This window comes from Betta splendens, chromosome 2 (assembly GCF_900634795.4).
Source record: "Betta splendens chromosome 2, fBetSpl5.4, whole genome shotgun sequence".
NCBI lineage: Eukaryota > Metazoa > Chordata > Actinopteri > Anabantiformes > Osphronemidae > Betta > Betta splendens.
The window spans coordinates 5,336,927-5,354,826 of NC_040882.2; the positions used below are offsets into that span (position 1 = coordinate 5,336,927).

Below are 17,900 nucleotides of genomic sequence, written 5' to 3' on the forward strand. Positions count from 1 at the left end.
ATTCGCTTGATCTCATTCGTGGGGAGGGTAGGTCTCCGGCCTGCTGCCCACGTGGCCCCAGGCAGGGACCGCAGCTCCTCCCGAGCCCCGCCCAACACCCCCAACCTGGGAGAAGCAGAGGGCAGTGGAAAAGGCACCCCAGAACCCTGCAACCCAGCTTGGACGTGAGTGTGTGGAACTAAAGTGCACTAAAGGTGGGTGACACCTCCAGGAGCACGACCGCTGGCTGACGGTGTGTCAGTGACAGTGCCCCCCCCCACCCTAAATGTCTTTTTGCAGTTAAAACTGGGTGGTGATATCTCCACCAGGGCCATTGGGCGAGGCCACAACTGGCCTCAGCCCCAGGCCCCAGTGAAAGAGCCCACCCCCGGCCCTAAATGTATGAGTTTGTGGCTAAGTATGAGGAGCTTTGTGAAGGTGTGAAGGTCGGAGCCCGACAGCGCTCGTCAGCCGGTTGAGAGGCACTGACGAGCATCACAGTGAACTTGATCTCCCTCTTCAAACCACTGTTCCCGGCCACCCTTTCTGGATGTCGCGAGATTTCCCCGTGTTTGTGAACTCAAACTGATTTCCATACCGGATCCTGTGGTGGTCCGGGCACTGGATAAGCAGGTCATTCACCACATCACCCACCGCACGGCAACGGTTGAGATTGACTGTCTCAGGGAATCACATGGAAGAGCCATTGCTCTATGTTTATGCCTGCAGGCAGGCACCAGTGTTGCTAGTCATGCCTTGGTTATGGACACACAATCCTAAAATCGACTGGGCTGCGGGAAGTATCCTGGGTTGGACTTCATTCTGTTTGGCCAATTGTTTGCAGGTTGCAAAGCAGATTGTGAAAGAACGACGGGCTAAGGCCAATACCAAAATTTACTTATCCAGGGTCCCTGCATGTTACCACAACGTGGGAGTCGTCTTTGATATGGCTCGGGGTACTTCGCTGCCGCCTTACCGACAACACGATTGTGCGATCGATCTCCTGTTGGGTTCCACACCGCCGAGGGGAAGAATCTTCTCCTTAATCAAGCCGGAACGTGAGGCCATGGACCAGTACATAGCGGAGGCGCTTCGCGGGGCTCATTCATCCGAAGCAGGGTTTTTTTCATGGGGAAGAAGGACAGAGGCATCTGCCTTTGAGCTTCTAGAGGGGGCCACTATTTTCACTAAACTGGACTCATGTAACGCTTATCATCTTCTATGCTTAAGGGAGGGGAATGAGTGGAAGATTGCATTCAATACTCCCACGGTTCATTATGAGTATTCATTTATGCCTTTTGGTCTGACAAAAGCCCCTGCGGTGTTTCAGGCTCTAGTTAATGATATCCTGCGGGACGTGGTCGACAGGTTTGTTTTCGTTAATTTTTTCTAAAGACTCACACCAGCACAAGGTGCATGTGAGAGCGGTTTTGATGAGACTCCTGGAGAATCAACTGTTTGTTAAAGCTAAGAAATGTGAATTTCACAAGGAATTTCAGCAACGTTGCAGCTCCCCTTCATGTCCTCATAACCTCAATAGCTTTATTCGCTTGGTCGGCAATGGCAAAAGTTACTTTTGATATACTGAAGTCCCGGTTTACATCCACTCCCATCCTCTGCCTCCCGACCCATGTGGAGGAAATTTCCCATAAAGAGGCAGATTAGAGAGTTGTCTTTTGTGTGATTTATTATAAAAATAAAGGAAAATAAGAATAATGGGGAAAGCAAATCAAAAGCAGGGATGTTGATCGTGCACATCAACAAACCAAAAACCAGCTGGGAAGATCAGTGCACACACCACGAAGGTGTGATGCAAAGAGCCCACGATCCTCAAGTTGCTTCTGCCTTTTAACCCCTTTCTCTGGCTCCGGTGGAATGTCTCTCTGCAGCAATGGAATTGTTTTTGCCACCTTATCTCGCTGTGAGTAAGAATGTTTGCATTCTCACTTCTGCATCATCGTGTCTTGTTATTTAAAGGAAGGAACATCGAGCTTCCAAGACAAGATGCATTCGCTTTGACAGCCTTGGGTCTGGTGGGGAGTCCGATAGGATGGAGCCAGAGTCCGGGTGTAAAAGACAAACATATACAGTATCATAAATTATTAGTCAGTCAAATGGAACACCAGATGTTTAGACTTGATGTACGTCAGGGCACAAGAGATTAGTTGTTTGTGTAAGAATGTTCAGTTCAGTATTGCACCTAACCAGCACATGACGACTGTGGAAGAAGAAATAGCACAAAGGCACAATTTTTCCATTACACCCACAAAGACAGTTTATAGTAGAGACTGATGCTTCCAGCACCGGGGTGGGGGCGGTTCTGTCACAACGCAGTGAACAGGATGGCAAGGTGCAGCTGTGTGCTTTCTTTTCACGTAAACTGAGGAGGAGTGGAGACATTGTTTGGAGGGGCAGCCGTTTATGGTATGGACGGACCACAGGAATCTTGAGTACATTAAGATGGCCAGGTGGCTTAATGCTAGGCAATCCAGGTGGGCCTTATTTTTTGCACATTTCAACTTTACCCTGTCATATAGACCCGGCTCCTAAAACGGAAAGCTAAACGCTCTGTCACGGAGGCCATGGATGAGGGGTCCGGAGCAGAGCCGATGACAGTGGCCTGGGAGCTGCAGAGTGAGGGGTTTCTGCGCCCCTTGACAGTTCCGTGCCAACCATGGTCGCACATCTTCATTGACTTTGTTTCAGGGTCAGCCAAGGAGACGGCTGAGCTGCGTATTTTCAATGTGTTCTGCGTGGCATCCCAGAGTACATTCTGTCAGATCGCGGGCCTCAGTTCCTCATCGCAGTGTGGAGGGATTTTTGTTCGGCGTTGGGTGTCTCCGCCAGCCTGTCTTCTGGCTTCCATCCTCAAACAAATGAACAGACGGAGCGCAAGAATCAGGACGTGTAGACTATGCTGCGGTGTGGGTCGTCCACCTGGCCGGCGACTTGGGTTCTGCTGGCTGCTGGAGACTCCTTCAGTTGTCAGTGTGTCTTCGTTGAGTACCTTGTGTTCGTACCCAACCTCGGTCTGTGGCCTTTGTTATCTCAGTTGGCGTAGTTATTTGTGTGTTTGTTTAGTTTGTGCAGCACTGTGGTTCTCATGTGTTTGCATTTGGGTTTAGTATGGTAGGCTTAAGCAGCCCAGTCCAGTTGCGTTTTGTATATGGACTTACATCCAGTTACCGCTACCCTGCTTCGTGCAGTGACTCCTAGTTCTATTTATTTGTTTTTGTGTATTGGCCCCTGTTCGGTAGTGACCTTCTGTTATCTGCTTTTGTTTTAGTGGGCCTTCTCCTGCCTTTGCAGTGACCCTCAGTTTGTTTTTGTTTTCTTGATATCTGTAAATAAACGTCACTTGGACCTTAGTCCACTCCTCTTGTTGCATTTAGGTTCAGTCTCGTCTGGTCTCCGAGTTCCTAACACTTTTGTGCTTTTGTCCTTTCACTGTTTCGTTTTAGTTTGATTCAGTTGTTGTTTTATTATTTTATTTCATTACTGAGAATAACAAACAAACAACAACAACAACAAAACAAAGTTTAATGAATCTGAAAATACAGAATCTATGATCAGTACCTCATTTAACCTGAAATCTGTTGATTCCACTGTTTGGACCTTCTAGGTTATGAACTGTTACTTTCTGAAACGTCTTCTGCTCCAAACACACAGTGAGAGTCTAAATGGTTTCAACTAACTCTTTGTTTTTTACTGTTTCATCTTTGATTCTTTATTCAGATTTAAACGCTGCAATTTGTCAGAGATCAGCTGTGATTCTCTGGTCTCAGCTCTAAAGTCCAACCCGTCACATCTGACACAACTGGACCTGAGTGACAACAACCTGCAGGATTCATCAGTGAAGCGTCTTCGTGACCTGGTGCAGAGTCCAGACTATCGACTGCAGACTCTGAAGTCATTAGAGGTTGGAGTCAGTCTGTGCTGCTTTCAGCAGTATTGGACCGGATCAACATCCATGTTTTTGATTTGCTTTTCCCATTACTTTTATTTTCCTTTATTTCTATAATAAATCACACAAAAGACAACTCTCTTATCCGCCTCTTTCCATCACAGACACTCCGTGATCTGCTCTCTTTTTCTGTCTGCAGGTGGAGATGAGATGTAGAAGCAGCAGCAGTGTGTAGAGGTTCTGACTAGTCCATGTTACTGGGAGCCGAGCTTCATCCACAACAGACTGAAACAGGAACCAGAACAATTGGAGAAATTGAGTTATTTGATGCAGTAGTTAGATATTGGGGACAGTGTTGATTGTAATTCTTCTTCAGGCTCCTCTATAGATTAGTGACTGAGGACTTACTGTACTACCAGCTGGAGCTATGTTGTTTTCTAACCATTCTGGGCTCAAAGAGCTACAGTACAGAACAACTAATGGCTTTAGCTTCTACAAATGTTTCTTGTGTTTTATAAGAGATTTTTATTGTTCACATGTTTTTTGTCCAAATTAAAGACCAGGAACCAAGGGTAACCATTTTATTTTTCATGTACAGTATACAACCAGTAGAACTAGAATCAGAACCTACTCCACTCTACAGTGACATGTAGTGTTAGAATACAACTTGGATCTTTCTGCTTTTTAACATCCTTCATTTAGGATCAACTGTAAAAACCTAATGTCTGCAAATGTGTCAAAAGCCAGAATGCGAGCTGGTTAAGGGTGGACTTTTCCAACCACTAGTTCTGTTTCCTCATCTCATTTCTCCTCAGTGTTCGAGGAGACGTGTACAGTAGGTGCTTATACCAGCAGCGTGTTTCCAGACGATGCTGGGAGCAGTAAAGCAGCTTCTCACCTGGAGATAAACATGGAGAAACCCACACTCTGTTCAATTAACAGGATGAGCTGCAAGAACTGAGGATGTGGTTCCAAAAACCAAGCACCAAACAAGATCTGCTGCTTCTAGTACTTTTGACAGAAATATGGCTGCACGTGTCTGATGATCAATGTGCTGAGATTTGAAGACTGCCACAAAGACTACACTCACATGTCTGGGAGCACTTTGACCTCATTAACCCAAGTTTCTTATTTGTAAAGTAGCAACACATCATCAATGCTGCATCAACTGCCTCCAAACAGCCAAAAGTCAGAGCTACCACAGCAGCAGCAGCTTTGGTCTCTGGACACCTTGTGTTCATTACCTTAGCTTGTGTTGGTAGCACCTGCTGTCCTCCAGGATTAATGTGTCCTGCTGCTGGGCATGGGGCTGATGGTTCCAGGCTGTAGAGGACCCACAGATGTCAGCAAGTGCTGTGGATGCAGACACGCTGCTCAGAGGCCTGGTCACTGTTGAGGTGCAGGGAGTTGATCAGCAGCAGCAGGGATGGTGGTGGTGACATGTAGATGTCTGCTTTAAAATGACTTGGTTGTTGTCATGATGACAGCTGCTTCTTTCCTGACCACAGATAACGTCCTGCACCATCTTGTTTCTTCTTGGCAGAGGACTGGATCCTCTAACAGCATCTGCTGTTGGATCTTGTCATGAGCTTCTTCTCTGGGCTGGTTGGTTGAGGTCTTGTTGAGCTGCTGCATAGCATTTGGTCTTCACCTTTTCAATGATCATCTCTTGGTGCCACAAGAGCAGTAGTTGCCCCAGTGTGTCCTGTACAGCTGCTTACACCTCTGGCTGCTTCTTCCTCTGCTCAGTGATTCGGGACAGCTGGTTCTTGGCTCATCCAACCGCCACCAGCACAGAACAGAACTTCTCCAGCTGTTTAAAAAATTCAGAACATTTACATTTTAGAAAAGATCAGGGGCCCGTTTCAAGAAGGAGGTTTTGTGGAAACTTTGAATTTAACCCCGAAATGAGGAACTTGAAGAACTTAAACCCGTAAAGTGGGATAAGTTTAAACCTGTTTCAAGAAGCGAGGTAATTGAAACTCAGAGTCAGTTACTATGGCAACTCACTCAGTGAACCTAACCTGGTCAGGAGCAGGTTTTATTCGGGAAACCCAGAGTTTCCTTCGGTCTCTGCCCCTTTTTAAAGTGAACAGTGTTTAATTACAGACCGTCCGTTCCTAGACGATCCTGTAGATGACGACGCTGTATTAATTCACACGGTATTGCGAGACAGACCTTCAACTCACACCTCCGGGAGAGTTTCGACCAGATTCCGAGGGAGGTTGGCGACATAGAGTCCGAGTGGACCATGTTCTCCGACTCAACTGTCAACGCGGCACTGGTTCTCCAGTGCCTGTCGTGGTGTTATTCCCCGAACCCGGTGGTGGACACCGGAGGTAAGGGACGCCATCAAGCTGAAGAAGGAGTCCTACCAGGTGTGGTTGACCTGTGGGACTCCTGAGGCAGCTGATGGGTACCGGCAGGCCAAGCGTGCTGCAGCCTGTGCCGTTGCGGAGGCAAAAACTCGGGCCTGGGAGGAGTTTGAGGAGGCCATGGAGGAGGACTATCGCTCGGCCTCAAAGAGATTCTGGCAAACTGTTCGGCGCCTCAGGAGGGGGAAGCAATTCTTTACCAACTCTGTTTTCAGTGGAGGTGGTTAGCTGTTGACCTCAACTGGGGATGTTATTGGACGGTGGAAGGAGTACTTTGAGGATCTCCTCAACCCCTTTGACATGCCTTCTGCTGAGGAAGCAGAGACAGGGGAATCAGAGGCGGACTCACCCATCAACCAGGCTGAGGTCACCGAGGTCGTTAGTAAGCTCCTCGGTGGCAGAGCAGCGGGGGTGGATGAGATCCGTCCTGAGTACCTCAAGTCTCTGGATGTTGTGGGGCTGTCTTGGGTGACACGCCTCTGCAACATCGCGTGGAGGAGGGGGACAGTTCCTCTGGACTGGACAACCGGGGTGGTTGTCCCTCTTCACAAAAAGGGGAATAGGAGAGTGTGTTCCAACTATAGGGGGATCACACTTCTCAGCCTCCCTGGGAAAGTCTATGCCAGGGTACTGGAGAGGAGAATTCGCTCAGCAGGGTGCTTGGGGGTTTGTGGGAGTTTGCCCAACCAGTCTACATGTCTTTTGTTGATTTGGAGAAGGCATTCGACCGCGTCCCTCGTGACATCCTGTGGGGGATGCTCTGCGAGTATGGAGTCCAGGGCTCTTTGCTAAGGGCTGTTCAGTCTCTGTACAACCGGAGCAGGAGCTTGGTTCGCATTGCCAGCAATAAGTCCGACCTGTTCCCGGTGCATTTTGGACTTCGGCAGGGCTGCCCTTTGTCACCGGTTCTGTTCATTACTTTTATGGACAGAATTTCTAGGCGCTGCCAGGGGCCGGAGGGGGTCTGGTTTGGGGACCACAGGATAGCATCTCTGCTTTTTCCAGATGATGTTGTCCTGTTGGCTTCATCGGGCCAAGACCTCCAGCATGCGCTGGTGCTGTTTGCAGCTGAGTGTGAAGCGGCTGTGATGAGAATCAGTTCCTCCAAATCTGAGGCCATGGTTCTCGAAGGTTGTTTGCACTCTCCAGGTTGGAGGAGAGTTCCTGCCTCAATTGGAGGAGTTTAAGTATCTTGGGGTCTTGTTCACGAGTGAGGGAAGGAAGGAACGTGACTTTGACAGATGGATCGGTGCGGCAGCTGCAGTAATGCGGTCGGTGTATCGGTCCCTCGTGGTGAAGAGGGAGCTGAGCCAAAAAGCAAAGCTCTCAATTTACTGGTCAATCTACGTTCTTACCCTCACCTATGGTCATGAGGTTTGGGTCATGACCGAAAGGGCAAGGTCACGGATACAAGCGGCTGAAATGAGCTTCCTCCGCAGGGTGGCTGGGCGCTCCCTTAGAGATAAGGTGAGGAGCTCTGTCACCTGGGAGGAGCTCGGAGTAGAGTCGCTGCTCCTCCACATCGGAGGAGCCAGTTGAGGTGGCTCGGGCATCTGGTTCAGATGCCTCCTGGACGCCTCCCTGGGGAGGTGTTCCGGGCATGTCCCACCGGTACGCGGCCCAGAGGAAGACCCAGGCCCGCTGGAGAGACTACGTCTCTCGGGTGGCCTGGGAACGCCTTGGGGTCGCACCGGAAGAGCTGGAGGAAGTGTCCAGGGAGAAGGAAATCTGGAACTCTCTGCTCAGACTGCTGCCCCTGCGACCCGGCCCCGGATAAGCGGATGAAAATGGATGGATGGATGGCATTGCGAGAGGATTTTGACGCCACAAGTTAATTTTCATATCGCCGTGCATATTTATTTGAGCGGTACCATTTTTCTCGAGCCTCCATAACATATATTATTAATCCTATCCAACCATTCATCAGACACATCACCCACCGTGGTTGTGCTCGTACATCCCAGCAGATTCTTTGTGTTGCGTTACGTTTTTTTAGTTTTCTTTATAACATTGGAGATGCTAAGCATATTAGTGAAGCCACAAACTCCATCCATCCATTTTCTTAACCTTACTTTTCTTACTCCCTAGTGCGGGGTCACGGGGGTGCTGGAGCCTATCCCAGCTGGCTATGGGCGAGAGGCAGGGTACACCCTGGACGGGTCGCCAGTCCATCGCAGGGCAACACATAGACAGACAACCATTCACACACACACTCACACCTACGGGCAATGGAGAGAAGCCAATCAACCTAATGCACGTCTTTGGACTGTGGGAGTAAGCCGGAGAACCCGGAGAGAACCCACGCAGACACGGGGAGAACGTGCAAACTCCACACACGCCTCCGGGAATCGAACCCAAACCTTCTTGCTGTGAGGCGACAGTGCTACCCACCGCACCACCGTGCCGCCCGCCACAAACTCCTCAGAGCCATTAAAGAGGAGGAGTTTCACAGGATTGCAGGTATGTGGTAATTAATTTGTTTCAGTGAGGCTAATCTGAAACACCAGCAACACCATTTGTTCTAGCCTCTGCCTTCTTTCTGTTGGCTGAGTAGAAGTCAAATGATTTAATTGTTTGAAAACATTACACCCATGTTGAAAACGCTGCTGCACTGCTATACTCTGCATGCTATTTAGTCATTTAATATGTCAATTGTTGTAAAGTCAGGTAGTCTACACCCATGACATGATGGTGCCTTACCTGTTTAAATTATGTTTTTACATTTCATTATTAGCCACGTTCTTTTTATGCCTGCAGGATTGCACCTACATAAAAATTTTAATTAGATTCTTATATTATTACATGAGTTTTGGGTACTGTAACTTTTAAAAACCTAATTAGATTAATGTAATTATTGCTCAACATAAAAAGTATTCTCTAATTCTTTTCTAAACCGCTTACTCCCTAGTGTGGGGTCACGGGGGTGCTGGAGCCTAACCCAGCTGGCTACGGGCGAGAGGCAGAGTACACCCTGGACGGGTCACCAGTCCATCGCAGGGCAACACATAGACAGACAACCATTCACTCACACACACCTACGGGCTGAGGCCAGTTGTGGCCTCGCCCACTGGCCCTGGGGGAGATCACCACCCAGTTTTAACTGGGTGGTGATCTTGCTCCAGCGCTCCAGCTTCGGTTCCTGTCAACCTCCAGGAGGAGGTCGCTCCAGCTTCGGTTCCTGTCGGTCTCACTGGAGCCGACAGGGACTGGGACGGCGTCCTCACTGGAGCGTCAGGGACTGGGACGGCGTCCTCACTGTGTCACGATCTGGGGTTTTGTTTCTTGTTGTATCCCGTTTTAGCACAGTAGTTCCTGTTTTATTTTGGTAATCTCCCGGTCTCTGTTTTTGGTTCTAGCTTCACCTTCCGGTTTACGTTACATCACAGCTGTTCCTGCTTCACCCGGTCATTGTACACACCTGCAGTTCATCAGTCATCACTCACCTTGTATTTAAGCTCCACCTCTCACCCTCGTACTTTGCCAGATCGTTGTTTTGTGTGTTCCTGTCGTAGTCCCGTCCGTTGATCTAGTCCTGCTTTAAATCGTGTACCCTGTGTTGTTCGTTGACTCTGAGCCTGCCTTATCCCTGCCTGTCACGTCTGCCTTGATCATCTACCGTTGCCTGTTGCTGACCTTGCCTGCCTGACCACGCTTCTCCGCCTGACGACTCTGTATTGTTACTCCTGTCTTTCGTGTATGACTCTGCCTGAACTGACCTCGCCTAATCTGGAATAAACCACCCTTGATCACCGTCAACCTGTGTACGCTGTGCATTTGGGTCCTCATCCGAGCGTTCCCTGACACACTGGAGCCGACAGAAACTGGAACGGCGTCCTCTCTGGAGCTGGCAGTGCTGCTTGCGGCCTCCTCTACGGAGCCGGCAGTGCTGCTTGCGGCCTCCTTTCCGGAGCCAGCAGTGACGAAACCTGCACGTGACAAAACTGGACTAGAGCCTGAGTGACAACAATAGTTCACTTGTGCCCTGGTCAGCTGTTGAATCAGCGGTGTTCATAAGGTGGGTGAAAAGGAATGCAAACGGAGGAGTACAGTGGAGGTGGATCCGCTGGACGATGCTGTCCGGGATGCCTGCTATTGCAGTGAGGCAGTCAGCCAGCGGGCCGGAGAGATCCTCTGCCGGGGGAGAGAGCCGTTCAGACACAGCGACCGAGGCCTCTAGGCCCTGGACCTTGGAACCGTGCCCCCGCCGACGTCGTACGGAGCGCCTACGACTGACTGTCGGTTGAAGTGGGAGCGGCGCGGGCTGGGTTTCTGTGACTGGGTCCGAGTGGCGAACAAAGACATCGGCGTCCGGAGCTTGGGCTGGAGCCGACGAAACGGCGACAGGAACGAGAGCTTGAACCGCCGGAGTGGCGACAGGAATGGGAGCATGAATTAGCCGAAGTCTGTCAAAGAACGCCTGCACTCCCACATACTCACGCCACAAAAATTCGGCCTCTAGTATTTCGATGCCTAGTTTGTGTGATCTGGGAGAAACAGGAAGTCCATAAAAATAAAACAGGAACTAGAACATGACAACATGGATGAAAACAGGAAGTCCTTCAGACTAAAACGGAAACCAAAACCAAAACCGGACACCAGGTATTAAAAGGAGACCAACAGGACAGCCAAAAACATGTATGATAATCCAAAAGGAAAGACTTTTAGTTTGGACCCAGATTCCAAATCAAATACATTGGAATCATGAACATTCATTGGATGAACACCAACAAGATTTCCTGTTTACTTCAAGGAGACATGAAGAAACGCTTTGGCGGAAAAGAAAAGTGTCCACTCTGTTTTACTGATAAATACATGTCAACAGCTAAAATCCAGTGTGTTGCCTCCCAGTCTTAGTAAAGGTGTGTTCCCCCTCTGTCATCCATCGCTCCAAAGTTACATCAGACTTTAAGGTGCATTTGATGATATTAAAAATGGAAGTGCTTCATTATGTTACCTCTGGTGTCATGTCTTCTGTCTGTCTCTTTTCTTTTCTTTGTTAATGACCACTCGGAGCTGCTCTAGATGTTGGTAACAGCAGGTTTATTCAGCAACTGTAGTTTCACAAGGGAAAAGGGAAAAAGGCAAAACAGGATCATGTGCTGTGGGCAATCTGCTTGTATGCGCTCCGTCTCTGGGGAACTCCTTCGCGCTTCTCAAGATTACCCATACATAGTTCGCAACTGTCTATAATGAGATCATATAGTGGACTATGTGTTTATGAAGAAGGTAAAAATAAATAAACAAAAATTATCCTAACCTTACAACAGTAAAGAATAATTAATATGAAGTATAACATACCTACAGTGTAGCTTACACTGGATCATTACCCTTCTTATATTTTCATTACAATATGAAACACTTAACAACAAATTACAGCTCCACTTAAAGCATGTAACTGGGCCAGATAATAAATATAATCTTAAACATTATCAAGCAAAAATGACATACCTGTAGTTTCACAAGGGAAAAGGGAAAAAGGCAAAACAGAATCATGTGCTGTGGGCAATCTGCTTGTATACGCTCCGTCTGGAGAGACAGCACCATTAGAGTTAGCTAGCTAGCTTAAAGCTTCAACATTTTAAGATAAAACAAAGCAAAATGGTTCATAAGTTAACAAAACCATGGCGAAAACAATTAGCATACCGCTACCATCAGCCTCATAGTACTGGTAAAACTTTCATATATTTTTTTAATGAAGTTTACACACTTTGCCCACGGGCACATTCACAGGCACGTTACCTCTGGGGAAATCCTTCGCGCTTCTGAAGATTACCCATAATCCCTTGTATTTAATACCGAAGGTATGTGCAACATTTTACCAGCAGGTGGCGAATTGCCCCTTTTAGCTGGATTTAACTAGCGTACACTTTAACTATGTTACAATTACACCTGACTGATCTATTTCCACCACCTGCTCTGTGCCCTGTTTCACCTGTTTCTTCTATGCTGTAACTGTAACTTTCAATTAGTGATCCCTGATGACAGACTCTAAACTGTCCAGCTCTTCTGTCATAATGTGGTTTAGCAAATAGTCTATGATACAGAATGACTGTCCACTAATCTGATCGGTTTATAGTTGCATTTTTAATGTTAACACAGAAATGGTGGGCGCATAATAAATATTTATTATTAAAATAAATCCAAACCAGTCTTTGTTAGGAGTTCTTTTGTTCTTTAGAGACCTTTAACAACAAACTTTACTTTGAATAAACTCAAACTTATACTAGTACTTGTACATTGTAAAAAAAGCGTAAAGGTGGTTATAGTGGTTAACAGTAAAAGCTACTGTATATACAGAAATGTGCAATAAAGACGTTTATCCAGCAAAAAAATACCTTGTCAGTCACACCCAGACTGAAGCCTTGTAAGAAACAGGAATACACTCACTGGCCATTTTAGTAGTTACTCTTGTATTATACTGTTCCAAGAGGACCTCACTGAGCTGGTCTGCACACTCTCTGAGGAGCCTGGAGCTGATTTCAATCTTTTCCTGCCTGTTGCCTTCCTGGCCTTTGTCCTTCTTAACTCCCTTCTGACCTGGTAACCTGGTTCAAAGTGAGGCAGAGGGGGGTGGGCGGAGGTCGTCTGGAGCTTTGGGTGGTGGGCCCTGTGTTGTGGTTGGAGAAAGGGCACAGTGGACTGTGTGGTGCTGAGGTGTGAACAACTGCAGCTGGGGGGAGATTCTTGGACTAGAGATGTGAAGAGGGAGCCGTGTGGTAAGAGACTGGGGGCTGGTCAGATTCAAATGTATTAAACAGGTTCAACTTATTTCATCACTCAGGTTGTGTTTAGAACATCCTAAAGTGTGTGTGTGTGTGTGTGTGTGTGTGTGTGTGTGTGTGTGTGTGTGTGTGTGTGTGTGTGCGTGCGTGCGTGCGTGCGTGCGTGCGTGCGTGCGTGCGTGCGTGCGCGCGCGTGCGTGTGTGTGAGAGACCTTTTACGTCTTCTTACTTGTTGCTAAATAGCAGTTTTCTTGTTAATCTAGATGTGTTTCATCATTCATGAATATGCACATTGAAACAACATTTACACTTCTCCATTTAGTATTTATTTAATCAGCAACTTTTCCTGTCTTGTATTTTCAGTACTCTAAAAATCTACATGTAAATGATGTCTCTCAGTAAAAACATATAAACTTGTGGTTTATGTTAGTAAAGCACAACAATACAGTGTAGAAAGTGAGGTTACAGGGCCAGTGAGTGGTAACTCTTGCAACTTACACATTTTTTTAACATATCAAAATAAATGTTCATCATTCAAACTCGAGCAACATGCTGCAACATATATGAACCTACTGTACAGCAATCAAGCTGAGGATTCAGACTTTGACTAACTCCTGCCTGGACCACAACAGGAGAACCCAGCAACCAACTAATCACTCACCAAGAGATTTCTTTCTCAAAGGTCCTGTTAGACTGGCAGAAAGGGCCACACCCTGCTCCTTAGCTACACGGTGTAGTATAACAAAGCAAGAGGTTTAGATTAAAATTTATTCACAACTATTATTTGTTTCAGATTATAAATAATTGTCTTGTTTTTATTCAGGAAATCGTGACGATGAGGTTCACCTCCCTGCTTCTGAGTTTCTCTCTAAAACAATCTCTGCTTACCAGTATCCTCCATTGAGCTTCAGTCAGAGACACCTGATCAGTGGAGACTTCAGAACAAAACACCACTGCCAAAACTGCAAACAACAGATTCAATATGTGGAAAGAAGCTCCAGCTGTAGGAAAAGTACCTTGTGTGTCTTCTTTGGTGGACAGACTCCTGGGTCCACTGGACCTGGTCCAGAGATCCACTGACTTATTAGAGATCATGTTAGAGGATGTCTTATGCAGTTTTTAATCATTATTTTGTTGCATCTGAAAGATGTTGAGTGACTGGGTTAAATAAAAATGTACACATGACTCATTTTGTTTTCTATGACAGCAGCCACTGTTTCTATCGGATCCTGAGGAGTGCTTATGTAGGAGAAACACAATTTATTATCATCTGATCGTGTACTGTTATCTTACCATACACTTGTATTACTCTGCTTTCTTCTTTTGCATCAGCTAAATAAAGTTTTCAGCATTTGATCTTTTATTAACTTCATGAAATCATTAAGTATAAAGCATTTAACCAGACAGAACATTTCTACAGTACTACTTACTACTACTGTAAGTGGTATTGCGGAATTGCCATAGCCGACCAGGTCAAGTCATCAAGGCGGGGTATTGGGTAAAGTTTTCAACTAGCAATAATCGCGCCTTGGATAAACCTCATAGGCTACAATACTGCCACTGCGAAAGAATGATGCACAGACGTTAGAGAGGAGGGGCCTCTAACATCTGCACACCCCACCAAACTTCCTTTTTTACTTCTCTAAGTGCTGACTCCTAGTTTTCTGATGTTTCTGGAAATTTAGTGTTTAAGGAAAAACAGAAATCTTTCCTTGGTGCATGGTTTAGTTCAACATATTAAAACAGTGTTATAATCCAAAATTCATTATAACTTTTAATGATTTTGTTGATTTCTGTACGGAACTTTAGCTCTTGATCTGTCATGGACCACACCTGGCAGCGCTACTCCATCTGTCGTACTTTGACCTTTCAGTTCCTCATACTGAGTCAACATATTGCTAAATAACAATTGAGTAACTTGCAGAAGTGTGACAAATGCATGTAGTTGTGCAAGTTTTCTATTTAATTTAGCTGTTTTTCATAAACAGTGTCAGTTGCTTATTTGCTCATTACAACATTCTGCTTAAGTTTAGTATAGTGAAACTGTGCATAGCTGCATAGATAAGTAGTTAATCTCCAAACTGAGCCCTGTAAGTTTTAATCAAGGCCACGTGGCCATAAGACAGGAAATCACTTCAAGAATATTCTATGGATCTCCTGTGTCAGACCAATCTAAACATTTTGCCACCAAACAGTCCACTGCAGCACAGGAGGCTTATTGTAATTGTGGATTCTCTAAAATTGTTGAAGCAACCAAGTTTTCAAATATGGGAACATTGGAAATATGTAGGACCTGAGACAGAAACCTGAGTCAGAAACGTTCAGGATGTCAAAAAACTCCTGAGTAAGCTAAAGCTAATGAAGGAATAAACTATATGGCCTATGATGCTCCTGGCTGCAGTACAGTGGCCCACGGGTCTATTCTGGGTGTGTGTCCAAGGTAGAGTGAAATAGTTGCAGAGCTAGTGGGAATAAGTGGGAATAAGCGTGTGTGTGTGTGTGTGTGTGTGTGTGTGTGTGTGTGTGTGTGTGTGTGTGTGTGTGTGTGTGTGTGTGTGTGTGTGGATAGACTCACACATTGTTGGGTGGGTGCGATTACTGAATTTATCCTTGCTCGTCACAGGTGTCTGGTCACCACTCAATGTACATGCCACCTCTGAAAGTGATATTATCAGTCTGGTGAAAAATGCTGCCATAAAAACTATTACTTGTTATTTAAAACACAATACAAAACAAAAGCTGAATATGTCCACTGAATTACATGTTTTCTACAGTACAATTAACCAATTTAATGATTAACTTTAAACATACACAGCTGTGATTCTGTTATGTGTACAAAGTGAGATCACTGAGCCAGTGGGTGGTAAAGATACTGAAGTCCTGCCCACCAGGGCCGCTTTTACAACATACACAGAATTATTTAATATATTAACACATCATTTAAATGAGCAACGTACTGCACAATATATAAACCCACTGATTCAGACTTTGACCAACTCCTGCCTCAACCACAACAGTTGAACCAGCAACCAACAACTCATCAACAAGGGCAACATGGTACGTGTTATTTCTAAATGGTGTAGAATTGAGTACTAAAATTATTATTTTTCTATTTTACTATTCAGAATCTAAACAATTATCCTGTGTTTTATTCAGGAAATCATGAAGATGAAGTTTACCTGCCTGCTTCTGACCCTGTTTCTCTCTGAAACTCTCTCTGTGCCTACAACTACTTGGTTAAGCTTCCGTCAGAAACACCTGATCAGTGGAAACTTCAGAACATGTAAGGACCACATGAAGCCCATCAACCGTGCTGCGAGGGACTGTAAATACACAAACACCTTCATTATGGACCCCAATGATACAGTCATTGGTCTCTGCCAGGGACGTAACGGACCTATTACATCTACTGCACGTTATGGTCTGGTGCTCTGTAGAGGAGGGGGCAGTTTTCCTCACTGTACCTATGATGATGGTGTAATGTTCAATGGATATATCAGAATGCAGTGCTTCCGTGATGAGCCTGAACATTACATAGGACATGCTTAAAGACAGTGGTTATAATCAAGATTGTTCAGCCTGAGCAGTGTTGTTCCTGCTGTGTACTAGAGAGCTGTTTATTCAAAATCAATACATACATGCCTAGTACAGGTGTTTTATTAGGCTGTTATAATAACTTCTATTCTTGCTTTTCTTACATTTATGCATTTATAAGGTTAAATAGGGAAAGAACCATGACTCTCAAAACATCAGATTCAGTATGTGGGGAGACCTGTGGAATCCTTGGCTGATGGATTGCTGGGTCCACAGCAGCCAGTATGTCCATCAAAACCTAACACAATTTATTATGATCTATTCATGTACTGTTAACTCACCATACACCTTTTTTGTTCTTTTGCATCAGCTGAATAAAGTTTTCAAAATTTGATCTTTGAATAAATTCATGAAATCATTTATTATAAGATATTAATGGGATCCAAACTTTACTTTCTAACCCTCTCAATCCAGGACTCCAGTATCGCTTAGTTCAATGAAACGATCACTGCTCTTGATCCAGCTCGATTCAGTTTGAAACCTGATTAATACTGAAAAGCAAATACTGAACTCTTTACATTACAACATTTATTTGAAAACTATTATTCGATTCTCTGCTTTTCAAACACAATGACTGTGCTACTGACAACTGTTAAAAAACATTACAATATCGCTATTTTCACATGGTGCCTGTTAAAGGAAAATATCTTTTCTTATTGTTCAATAATAAAACATATCCTTAAGTTTTATAGAGGACACTGAAAGAAGGTGGCTGTACCAGATAACCTGAAACAATGAGCCCAGAGGAAAAAAACAAATATAAATGTATATCATAAGAAAAAAAAATACTATTTCACTTGACATCAAATTAATACAAAAAGTTATAGACCTTAAAGGAACACTGATCACAATGGGGGTTGACCAAAGCCAGTCAAGCCTGGCAGATGGTTTGCCTCGGGCTAACAGACTACAACTAGTGCTTCCTGGTTTCCTCTGTACCTGCCCCTTCAAAAGTGAGAGGGGCGGGGTCAGCCTGCTGGAGCGCAAATGCTCTATCCACCATTGTTTTTCCAGCACTAATATTCAATGGCCAAATGTCCCGCTGTAAAGCTTTTAGAAGACAGCGAGTTCTACAGCACAGTCTGATATTCGCGGTTTCTTCTATGAGCCAGAGTACATCCGGTGGATGACCACGGTGAAGTTGGTTTGACATTGAATATTCAACAGACACTCGACAGAAAGTTACTCCAGACAAGCGGTCCATGTTTGAACAAGCGATCCGCGTTTCGCGTTCGCTACGCGGACATAGAATGAGACCGCTCCATACATGAAGACGTTGACTTAGGGACCGTGGATAAATTATTCAGATTTTCAAGAAATGATTAA

At 45.5% G+C, this 17,900-nt stretch overlaps 3 long non-coding RNA genes and 1 other non-coding gene across 7 annotated transcripts; 2 read left to right on the forward strand and 2 right to left on the reverse strand.

The window, feature by feature from the left end:
- Positions 1–440: 440 nt before the first annotated feature.
- Positions 441–4,459, forward strand: LOC121202086 (uncharacterized). 3 transcript variants are annotated; one of them, XR_008694002.1, is made up of 3 exons: positions 441–612; positions 3,715–3,888; positions 4,083–4,459. It is a non-coding gene; the product is annotated as an uncharacterized LOC121202086 (long non-coding RNA). The 3 variants fall into 3 exon arrangements; XR_008694001.1 differs by lacking the exon at positions 441–612 and having other exon boundaries at positions 3,349–3,898; XR_008694000.1 differs by lacking the exon at positions 441–612 and having other exon boundaries at positions 3,349–3,888.
- LOC129603785 (uncharacterized) lies at positions 4,452–12,728 on the reverse strand. Of its 2 annotated transcripts, XR_008694006.1 has the most exons (3): positions 11,213–12,728; positions 5,128–5,696; positions 4,452–4,781 (listed from the first exon to the last, which is right to left on the reverse strand). It is a non-coding gene; the product is annotated as an uncharacterized LOC129603785 (long non-coding RNA). The 2 variants fall into 2 exon arrangements; XR_008694005.1 differs by lacking the exon at positions 11,213–12,728 and having other exon boundaries at positions 5,128–5,953.
- Positions 12,729–14,414: 1,686 nt separating this feature from the next.
- LOC114851542 (U4 spliceosomal RNA) lies at positions 14,415–14,552 on the reverse strand. Its single transcript, XR_003785163.1, has one exon. It is a non-coding gene; the product is annotated as a U4 spliceosomal RNA (small nuclear RNA).
- Positions 14,524–16,908, forward strand: LOC114851036 (uncharacterized). The gene is made up of 2 exons (XR_003784975.2): positions 14,524–16,037; positions 16,137–16,908. It is a non-coding gene; the product is annotated as an uncharacterized LOC114851036 (long non-coding RNA).
- Positions 16,909–17,900: the final 992 nt, after the last annotated feature.